Genomic DNA, 10,733 nt, shown 5'->3' with positions numbered 1-10,733 from the left:
AAAGAATATTGGCAATAGTCAGGTGCCAATCTTTAAAAAAAAAAAAAAGTTCAAGAGGTAGCACAAAATACCACCACCCCTCCTTTTTGTTTAATAAAAGCTGTTTATCTTATTGCTCATTCCTTAATCTGAAGAAAAGAACTGCTTATGGACAGTGGATGAAACACAAGTGTTTACCTTGTACAAACCCTTCTAAAATGACAATAAAGGCACATACCTTCAGTAATGAATAGAATGAGAGAGAAGATAACAGCAATAAAATTTGGAAAGTTGGATAACAAGTATCTATTTTAGCAGACTTGACATCTTATCACACAGATTTCAGGCCTCATTATACCTTTTCCTTTTTTTAGTTAAAAAAAAATTACATGAGGGGCCGACCTGGTGGTGTAGTGGTTAAGTCTGTGTGCTCCGCTTCAGAGGCCCAGCGTTTACTGGCTGGATTCCAGGCACAAACCCACACACCAGTCCTCAAGTCAAGGAAGATTGGCACAGATGTTAACTCAGGGCCAATCTTCCTCACACACACACACATAAAATTACATGTATATTTGCTAATTGTGAAAAACTCAATACTCTGGGTATAATCTGGACAGTATAGAGTTTTGAACAGTGTTCTTTTCTTGCTATGACTGAAGTTTGCATCTGCTTCTCTTTTGTAACCCAGATCACACTGACTCTTAGTTAAGCTTGTGGTCCTTTACCTAAGAATTGCTCCTACATCAGATGTTCCCCATCCTGCACCAACTAAACTAAGCATAGGATTCTATACATCTGCCCACTTTAAATGTTACCTGTTGGGGATGGTGCTTTAGGTATCTTGGATACTAATCCTTTCAAATATAAACACACACACACCTAAACACACCCACATGTGTCTTCTGGACTGTGGCTGTCTTTCCTCTGTTTATGGTGCTTTTGTATAAAGAGGCTTTTAATTTTAATGTAGTAAAATTAATTGATCTTTTTCTTTAAAGTTTGTGCTCTTTGTGGTTGGTTTATGAACAGCTTCCTCATCTTGAATTCAAATTTTTAAGGTTTATTTCTTTTTTTTTCTCATTCAGGTCTTAATTCTTTTTGCCTTAAAATGCATCAGATAGCTTTCTTTCAGTTAGTATTTGCCTGCTGTATCTTTTCCTATACTTTTACTTTGAAATATTATTTATTTTTTTAAATAAAAATTTTATATATTACATGTATCTGTTGCAAACAGTATATACTGTTTTTTAATATAATAAGTAAATATGTTTTTAAACTAGTGAGTTTAATCCATTTATCCTGATTATCATGACTACTGATATATTTGGGTTTTCCATCACCTTATTTTTTTGTTTTTTAGACTTCTTTGCCATGCCTCTTCCCCCTCACTTCCTGCCCTCTTTCTGATTACTGGGTTTTCTTTATTCCCTCTTTCTCCTTATTTAGTTTCAAACTTTTAAAATTTGTTATTTCCACTTTTAAAAATTGTTACCCTTAATAATTTATTATGCATACTTAACTTACCAAGTCCAAAATTATGGTGCTTTATGGTTTTTGAATTTTACGTTTTGCCTAGGGAGGCTATTATGAAGAGTAAAAATAGTTTTATTTTCTTGTAGTACTTTTATAATTTTTTTTGTGAGGAAGATTAGCCCTGAGCTAACATCCATGCCCATCTTCCTCCACTTTATATGTGGGACGCCTACCACAGCATGGCTTGCCAAGCGGTGCCATGTTCACAGCCGGGATCCAAACCAGCGAACCCTGGGCTGCTGAAGCAGAACGTGCGCCCTTAACTGCTGTGCCACTGGGCCGGCCCCAGCACTTTTATAATTTTTATTTGTACATTTTGATTGTTAATTCATCTACAATTCTTTCTGTATAGGGTCTCGAGGAGGAAATCTACCTTTATTTTCCAAACAGATAGCTAATGGTCTCAACACCTCTTATGTTGTCCATCTTTTCCCCGTTGATTTAAAATAGAACCTTTATCATTGAGTCCATTTAAAGATGGGTCTATATCTGTACATCCTACTTTATACCAATCTGTCTTTCCCTTGCATTTACCAAACGATCTTAATTACTCTTGATAGTCTAATATCTGACAAAGCAAGTCCTTCCAGCTCCATTTGCTACACATTGCTCTTTAAAAGAAAAAAATTTCTTAATTGTCTTTTCTTGTCTATAGTCTCTCTTCATATAGTCAAGTCCCTAGCCTCCCAAGAATTCCCATTGAAGTTTTGATTGAGATTACTTTGAACTTAGAGATTAATAAGAGAGACTGACATCATTATAACATTGAATTTTCCCATCCAAGATTATAAATCTCTTCATTTATTCAAAATGTTTTAAACTGTCTTTCAGAAAATATTTACAATTTTTTTCATTTAAGTCACACATTTCTTGATGGGTTTCTACTTTTGCTATCCTTATAAATAAGTTTTTCCATTACATTTTTTCATTAGTTATTGCTTGCATACATGAAGATGTTGATTTTGTTTATCTTATACTGAGCCATTTTATTGTACTCTCTTATTAATTCTAATTAGTGTTTCATTGGTTGTCTTAGATTATCTAAACAGGCATTCATATTGCCTGTATATGATTTTTGTCTCCTCCTTTGCAGTATTTACCTCTTTATTTATTTTCTTCTACATCGGCTAAGACCTCTAGAATACTGCTGAATAGCAGCAATTATAGCAGGCATTCTTGTCTTCCTCATGAAAAGGCTTCTAATAAAGTATGATGTTCAATTAAGTGTTTTAGTAGATCGCCCTCATCAAATTAAGGCAATTTGTTTCTTTCTTTCTTTCTTTCTTTTTTTAAAGCTGCAGTGCATGGTTGTATATCCTAGTTGGTAGTTTAGTTCTCTATGTGAGCTCCCGCCACAGTATGACAACTGACAGACAGGTAGTGTGCTTCCACAACCAGAAAAGGAAACTGGGCGGTGGCAGTGGGAGAACTGAATCTTAACCCACTAGACCACCAGGGCTGGCTCTAAGGCAATTTCTTTCTTTTTCCTAGTTTATAGTAGCTTTCATCAGGAATGGGAGTTGAACTTTATCAAAAGTTTTCTCAGCATCTTACAAGATTATCTTTTTATTCTTTAGTCTCTCAGTGTAGTGAACATATTCCCTAATGTAAAACACTTGCATTACTGGAATTAATACTACTTAGTCAATTCAATTCACTCAACAACAATTTATGAACCTAACACAGGTCAACCACTTTTCTGGGCACTTGGCATGTATTAGGGAACCAACAATGATTCCTCATGGAGCTATAGTCTAGCAGATGTCTATGATCTATTTTTCTTTTAACCCATTGCTGAATTTATTTATTTTTTACCTTTGAGGAAGGTTAGCCCTGAGCTAACATCTGCTGCCAATCCTCCTCTTTTTGCTGAGGAAGACTGGCCCTGAGCTAACATCCATATCCATCTTTCTCTACTTTATATGTGGGACACCTGCCATAGCACGGCTTGACAAGCAGTGCGTAGGTCCACACCCAGGATCTGAACTGGTAAACCCAGGCCACCAAAGCAGAACATGTGAACTTAACCACTGCACCACCAGGCTGGCCCCCATTGTTGAATTTAAATTGCTAATATTTGATTTAGTATTTTTATGTTTACAGTTATAATGAGATGGACGTAAGTTTTTCTTCTTTGTGCTAATCTCTGCTTTCCTTGTCAAGGTTAGGTTAACCTTGTAGAAATATATTGCAAGTGTTTTGTTATTTTCCATGCTATAGGAATGTAGAAGTAACAGATGATAAAGATTTTGTATAACTTGCCCATAAAATCTAGACCTGGGGTCTTTCCTTTTCCTTTAAAAAAATGTTTTTAATTGTAAAAAATACATAAAATTTACCATCTTAACCATCTTTAAGTGTATAGTTCAGCAGAGTTAAGTATATGCACGTTGTTGTGCTCTTTTCCTTTTTAAATACATTTCTTTTGCTACCTTTTCAATTGCCTCTACGGTTATTGGGCTGTTAGAGTCTCTACCTCTTTGAGTGAATTTTGGTTTGCCTTTCCTAGAAATTCCTGTTTCACTTAGATTTTAAATTTATTGCTATAAAGTAGTACACAATACATTTTTATGCTTTGTAAATCTTCACTATTTCTGCGATTATGTCCCCTTTTCATTCCCAATGTTGTTTTTTTGTATTTTCTCTCCTTCCCCATCTTTCTCTTTTTATCAGATGTACCAAAGATGTGTCTGTTTTATTGATCTTTCAAGAAATCAGCTTTTGGATCTACTAATCAAGTATACTTTTTATTGTTTGTTTCAACTTCCTTACCTCTTTTAATTCCATCCTTTTGCCTTTTTTAGAGTTGATGTTCTTCGTCTAACTTATTGAGTTTAATATTTGGTTCATTGATTTTCAATCTTTCATGTTTTCTAAGTGCATTTCTAAAGCTGTACATTTTCTTTTTAATACTCCTTTCTGTATACTATAGGTTTTGCTATATAATGTTCTCAGTATTGTCTTTCATTTCAGTTTTGATTTTCTTTTAACCCAAAGCTATTTGCAAGTGTTCTTTTTACCATACAAGCAAATCATTATTCTTTTTGGTTACTTGTTGGCAGTATATATTCTTTTCCCCTCCCCTCACACTCATTCCCGCACAGAGAACCAGTCCCCCACTTGAGGGCAGACTACTCCCAAGATGGGCCTCACCCAGTGGGCTGAAGATCAGCATGCCCTCTCTAGCCTGTGGTCCCACACTCACTGCACCCTGCTCTGCCATGTAAGGGTCATTTTACACATTTGTCTTTCTCACCAGCTGAGGCCTTTTGGTAAGGAATTCGGAGATCTGTTAATACTACATTTTGAAACAGTATTTCTCAAAGGGAGGTCCAGAGACCTTGTGCATCAGAATCACCAGGTGGTACAAATTAAAAGTATAGCTCCCAGAGCCCCTTTAAGATCTATTAAGTCAGAATCTCCAGGGGTGGAGGTCCAGGAATCGCCTTTTTTCTTTTTTTTTGCAGGGAAGGATTCACCCTGAGCTCACATCTCTTGCCAATCTTCCTCTCTTTTTTCTTCTCCCCAAAGCCCCAGTACATCATTGTAGATTCTAGTTGTAAGCCCTTCTAGGTCTTCTGTGTGAGGGTCTGCCACAGCATGGCAACTGACAGACAGGTGGTGCGGTCCCACAACTGGAACTGAACCGGGCTGCTGAAGCAGAGCAAGGAACTTTAACCACTAGGCCATCAGGAATGGCTCTGTGGTTTTTATCTAATGAACAGTATTGACAGTTCTATTAAAATAGTATTTCTGTTAAACACCGCTTTTCAACATGTAGGGCTTTTTTAATATCATTTGAGGAAAACATTTAGTTTCAGTCCTTTTTAGGCACTCTTTTTAACTGCTTTTTCTATGTGAGCCACCACCACAGCACAACAACTGACAGACAAGTGATGTGGTTCTGTGACCAGGAAACGAACCCAGCCACAGAAGTGGGGAGAGCACCGAACTTTAACCACTAGACCATCGGGGCTGGCTTGTGGGAATCTCCATTTTAACAAGCACCCCAGGGGCTGGCCTGGCAGCATCGTGGTTAAGTTTATGCAGTCTGCTTCGCTGGCCCAGGGTTCGCAGGTTTGGATCCCAGGTATGAACCCACACACCACTTATTAAGCCATGCTGCAGCAGCATCCCATATACACAGTAGAAGATTGGCATGGATATTAGCTCAGGGAGCATCTTTCTCAAGCAAAAAGAGGAAGATTGGCAACAAATGTTAGCTCAGGGCCAATCTCCCTCACAAAAGAAAGAAAGAAACAAGCACCCCAGGTGAGTCTATTCCAGCATAGAGAAGTTTGACGACTATTGCTCTACATGATACTCTGATAAGCTTCACTTAGTTCAGAGCAAGGTAACTTCGTAGGAAGGTTTTAAGAACCATGTCACATAAAGAATATTGAAGAAACTTAGGCTGTGTAAAGCTAGAAAAAAGACTTGGTGGGGAGAACACAAGAGATGCCACTCATATGAAAGATACTTTAAATTTACTCCATGTAGTTTTTAAAGGGTTAAGTCCAAAGGGTAAACATTAGAGGGAGACAGATTTGGCTCTAATATAAGGAATAGGTCTCTAACAATTTGAACTCTTCAAAAATGGAATAGCTGGGGCCAGCCTGGTGGCACAGCAGTTAAATTCGCACATTCCAGCCCAGGGTTCGCCGGTTCGGATCCCGGGTGTGAACATGGCACTGCTTGGCAGGCGATGCTGTGGCAGGCATCCCACATATAAAGTAGAGGAAGATGGGCATGGATGTCAGCTCAGGGCCAGTCTTCCTCAGCGAAAAGAGGAGCATTGGCAGCAGACGTTAGCTCAGGGCTAATCTTCCTTTAAATAAATGAAACAGCCTTCTTGTGAATTAGTGAGTTCCCTCCTATTTGGACATATTCAAGCAGATAATGGATGACTTTGTGCTAGAGATGTTGAAGAGAGACTTTGACATCAGGCAAGATAATTTCTACATTCCCTTCCAACTCATAGGATTCTTAAGATCCTCTAATTTTAGGTTCATGAGCTCAGTAAGAGTTATGATCGTTACAACATTTCCAGATGATATTGGACACCCATTTCTTCATAATCAATGATTCAAATACACTTTTTGATTTAACACAATGTATACAAAAATTGTTTTGAGTAAATAAAATCTCACACAACTATATTTTTCCAAATTTCAGAGCTGTTTAAAGGTTTAGTTTCTTTCTGCACATATATGTGATGCCTAATCCCATTCAAAGAGCTAAAAACACAAAACCCTTACCAAAATTAGACGTGCAATGACCAAATAAACTCATCCACTGCTTACCTGAAGGTCAAGGATATGTGGCAAAGAATACTATTTATAACAACCCAATATTACAATCTGGTCTATAAAATAACCCATCCTCACAAAGTTGAAAAAATGAGTTTAAAATATGAAGCAGTGACAAGATGTATTAACTTGTGAAAATGGTTCTTTAATTTGTGCCTTTAAGTTGATAGAAAAAAACTCAGTACTACAATAGATAAATTATATATCACTATGTTTATGTAGTATTTGTGGCCAAGGTCTCTAAACAGAAAGTTATCCAGGGGCCAGCCCCGTGGCATAGTGGTTAAGTTCAGCATTCTCTGCTTCAGCAGCCCAGGTTCACAGGTTCAGATCCTACACGGAGACCTACACCACTTGTCAGGCATGCTGTGGCAACAACCCACATACAAAGTCGAGGCAGACTGGCACACATTAGCTCAGGGCTAATCTTCCTCAAGCGAAAAAAAACAGGAAGATGGACAACAGATGTTAACTCAGGGCTAATCTTCCTCAGCAGAAAAAAAAAATTATCCAGTGGTGCCACGGGGATCAATAATAGCATCAAGAATTATTAGATTCAGGACTGGCCTGGTGGCATAGTGGTTAAGTTTGCACACTCTGCTTCAGTGGCCCGGGGTTCACAGGTTTGGATCCTGGGTGCAGACCTACACACTGCTCATCAAGTCAAGCTGTGGTGGCATCCCGCATACAAAATAGAAGAGGACTGGCAAGAGATATTAGTTCAGCGCCAATCTTCCTCACCAAAAAAAAAAGAAGAGAGAGAGAGGAATTATTAGATTCAGATTTCATATTTTACTTGAAAAAAGATAACATTTGTTTTCAAATTAAACTCTTAAAATAAAGAATATTATTCAACATATACCAGAGTTGAGGGAAATTTTTGGAAAAAGGAGACAAAAACGTATTGAGAAAGTCAACTTACTTTCCAGAGAACTCCACTAATATTAGAACCAAACATTTTTATTAGATACTAACTTACTTGCTTTTTTGTACCTTATGTCATCTTCTCTAGTTTGTGTTGTTACAGTCCTGCATATGTTAAATAAAAAAACAAACCAATTATATATTTTGCATGATCAATACGTTACAACATTAAGATCAGACTAATAATACAAACGCACTCCACTTTTTTTTTAAACTCCCTGCAATCGTACAGCAAGTCCTCAAGAACATAAAAACGTGAACAAAAAGGCTTTATATTTATCTTACAGAAGGTATAAACATCAGTTATAAAGAGATGCAAGCCTTATTTAGTTAAATATAATTAACATGATTACAAAAGCATCTCTAATAAAGCAGACAAAACAATTACATTGTTCATAGTTCTACTCAGAGTTCACTGAACTGTTAAAAACAACTTCAAAAACAATCAAATGCAAAGGCAAATCCCTACTACACAAATAAAATAAATGCAAAGAATGGTTAACCTTTGGATATTGACCAAGCATTCGTTTTTCCCCAGTCTAAACAACCTTGTCTTAATTCCTATGGCATACAGGACGGATTAGAAAAGAAGAGGCTAAAAATTAGCTGTTGCAGCGTTCCAGGAGTGTGGCATATGGGTGATGCAGTAACAGTGGAATTGAAGGGGGAAAGGCAGTCTTCCCCCCAAAACCTGCTCTTCCTGCAGTCTTCTTCATCTCAGTCAATGGCAGCTTCACCGGCTAATTGTTCAGGCTAAAAACCTGGTACCTTGCTGGCACTCCTGTTGCACATATCCTTCATCCAAATCACCAGCTAATACTATCACAGTCTCCAGAATCCAACCATCCCCTCACCATCTCCACCTCCCTGGCTAAGATCTCCCATCTCTCACCTGGATTATTGTAAATGCTACTAACCAGTCTCCCTTTTTGCCTTTGCCCTCTGGAGTTTATTCTCAACCGAGGAGCCAAATTGATCCTCTCCTCAAAGCTCTCTAGTGACTTCCTGCTTCAATTCAAAATAAAAGTCAACGCCCTCATAATAGTGTCCTGCAGAAACTGCTCCCCATTATCTCTTTCCCCCTCACTGCCTCAGCTCCAGCTGCACTGGCCACTTTGCTCTTTTATGAACAGACCACTCCCACCTCCAGGGTTTTGCAATTGCTCTTTCTTTTACCTGGAAGTTTCTTTATTTAGATACCACATGGCTTGTTCCTTTCACCTCCTTCAGGTTTCTGCTTAACGTGCACTTCTCCACAAATAATTCCTGGACCACTCTAGTTATAACTGCAAACCTTACACATCCCAATACTCCTCCATCTCCCTTCTTGAAACCTGTTTTGTTTTTCTCTATAGAATTTATCACTACCTAATTCCCATAAATTTTACTTATTTTGTTTGTCTGATTGTCCTCACTAGATGGTAAACTCAATGAGATCAGGGATTTTGTCTGTTTTGTTCAATGCTATTTTTCCATAGCTAGCACACAGCAGGTGTTTAATAAACACTTGTTGAAAGAACGAATATCCACCATTAATCCTCTAGCGACCAGTGTTGAGAACTAGATGCCTTACACCATTTGGGGTGCTTCATACCAGTGCTAAAGCAGATGCATACATAGTTAGATTTATATTAATATACTACTCGCAGAAATTGAACAAGACATGTACAGTATGCAGATATAAAGCAAAGAGAATAATTTCCATGTGCAAAATATAAAACTCCTAGATTTCTGAACTGAGGTTTTCAAAGTCCATTTCCTTCATTTGAAAGACAAAAGTCTAGTGAGCTTAAATCATTTCTGAAGCTCATCCAGACATTAGCAATAAAATATACTACAAGTCAGATTACCTGGCTCTCAATTCAGTGTTCTTTTCATTCTATCATGGTACTCTTTAAACTTGAGCATTCCTCTGACCAGGAACTGAATCATTCTATAGCCTCTGAGTTGAAATCACTACATCACCAGGAAATAAAAGTCTAACTCCCAATATTATTCCTCAATTAAGTCGTAGTGAGTAGATGTTGCTGTATTCTTTCAATGATAACTAGAAATTAAAGGGAAAGAAACCAATTTCACTATTAATTGTAAATTTTGTGCCATGAACAAAGGAAGCTGTCATTTGCATTACAGTATTCTGGGTATAAGCATGGATTCTGGTATTCACACCTCCAGGTTCAAATCCCAGTTTTGTCACTTATTAGTGGAAATCTTCTTAATCTCTCTAAGCTCTGATTTTCTCATTTTTAAAAAGAGGGTATCGGCCCTACTTATGTCTTTGAGTTGTGAGAATAATGCACAGAAAGCACTGAGCACATGGCCTAACACATACATATTCATATTGACAGATGGACTGTCAATTGCAATCAGACATGAATAGAAGTTATAATCAGATACACCCCCTTCAAATTTTAGATGTTACTTTATATTTATTAAACTAATCTCCCAAATTAGAATGCTTGTTGATTTGAACCTTATAGCAATTAATTTTACCTAGTTCCTTAAGAAGTGAAAAAATTATAAAGCATTTTATAACTCATGCAACAACTCATATCCATTTAGCAATTCATATTCATGCAACAATTCAATAACATTTAAAGCCAAAAACAGATTAAACTCAACATTAAAGCATTTTGTAATCTATTTTGGCCAAAACAATGCATTTTCCCTCATTCATGTAGCCATTACTCAGTGGGCCAGAACCCTGTTACAAAAAGCCTATTAGTTATCATTACCTTCTTGGTGGTCCAAGGGCGCCCTCTGCCTGAACACTGAAAAACTCAAAGCTAAATTAAATACTTTTTAAAAACTGATGCTTTCTCAAGTGAATTCTTAATCAGTAATTCTATGAAATTAATCCTCTCTTTAATCACTGCTACAGAGTGTCAGAAAAAAACAAATGTTAGTCAGAAAAAAACAAATGTCGTGTCATCTGTTACAAGAGCACCAGAAAGGTCAAGTTTACATCCCTGTAATTTACCTGGGAGT

The sequence above is a fragment of the Equus przewalskii genome, unplaced genomic scaffold, assembly GCF_037783145.1.
Source record: "Equus przewalskii isolate Varuska unplaced genomic scaffold, EquPr2 ChrUn-10, whole genome shotgun sequence".
Lineage (NCBI taxonomy): Eukaryota > Metazoa > Chordata > Mammalia > Perissodactyla > Equidae > Equus > Equus przewalskii.
The sequence above is the reverse complement of the archived record's forward strand: the minus strand, read 5'-3'. Positions refer to the sequence as shown.